The 1,215-nt window shown below is 35.1% G+C and overlaps 1 non-coding gene across 1 annotated transcript; it reads left to right on the forward strand.

Moving 5' to 3' along the window:
• Positions 1–720: 720 nt before the first annotated feature.
• On the forward strand, positions 721–782 carry LOC112440744 (U7 small nuclear RNA). Its single transcript, XR_003028758.1, has one exon. It is a non-coding gene; the product is annotated as a U7 small nuclear RNA (small nuclear RNA).
• The last annotated feature ends 433 nt before the right edge of the window (positions 783–1,215 follow it).

Below are 1,215 nucleotides of genomic sequence, written 5' to 3' on the forward strand. Positions count from 1 at the left end.
TTTCTATTGTCTGTTTACAAGATGAATCCTCTGTCTAAAATGGCAACTGCAGCTACAAGCCTCAATCTATGGTACATCAAGAAACTCAGTCTTTTCCTGTACTGACATGACTTTTCCTGCTTCTTGGGAGCACTTCCAACATCACTGGTGGCACTTCCTACTTGTCCCATGGTGTTATTCAAGGATTACAGTATTACAATAAACACAATGAAAAATACCTGAGAACCAACAAAGATCACTTTTTATTTGGATGTGCAGCTTACTGGAGAGACGAACTGCCCACATGGAGATGAATAGCTTACATGACATGTTAAGTGGATATTCTTAAAACGTAAGCTTCACGACAATAACAACAGGAGGTGCCTATGAAGTTATTACGATAGCACAGGATGTACAGGTTAATTTTATGCAGTTCTGATGTAATAATGCATCTTTATGTTTGTTTCCATTTCTTTTGACTGCGAATGGTGCCACGTACAGTCCGTGTTTGTGTGTGTGTAAGTTTCGTTAACTTTTAACTTTATATGAAAGATTTGTGTATATTTTATGGTAGTCAATGATAAAATAGACTAGTGTCTACATACATTTTATGCATTCATGACATACCTAACTTTTTCTTAATTTTGATATTTCTAGGCTGCACAGTTCATCTTTGAATTTTTTCAAATTATTGCAAATCTACAAAAAGTTTTTCAATATATGTATTGAAAAATATCCATGTAGTGTTACAGCTCTTTTAGAATTTGTCTAGCAGGTTTCCCAGTATTCACCGGAAAGCTCCAAGAAAAAATGAAAGAAAGAAAGAAAAGAAAGAAAGGAAGATAGGAAGGAAGGAAGGAAGGAAAGAGAGAGAGAAAGAAAGAAGAAAAGAAGGAAAGAAAGAAAGAAAAAGAAAGAAAGAAAGAAAGAAAGAAAGAAAGAAAGAAAAAGAAACAAAGAAAAGAGAAAAAGATCCTCCAGCCTCAGCCTCCCAAGTAGCTAGGCTTACAGGTATGAGCTGCTATATCTGGCAAACTTTTTAAAAAAAGTTTTAAAAAATACTTTTTAAAATTAAATTTCTCTCTGCATTTCATTTTGCATAATTTCTATTGTTTTGTCTTTTTTCTATTCTTTTGCCTCCTTTTTGTAGAGATGGGGTCTTGTTATGTTACCCAGGCTGGTCTCAAACTCCTGGCCTCAAGTGATCCTCCTTCCTTGGCCTCCCAAGGTTTTGGG

Source organism: Pan paniscus, chromosome 7, assembly GCF_029289425.2.
Source record: "Pan paniscus chromosome 7, NHGRI_mPanPan1-v2.0_pri, whole genome shotgun sequence".
Classification (NCBI taxonomy): Eukaryota; Metazoa; Chordata; class Mammalia; order Primates; family Hominidae; genus Pan; species Pan paniscus.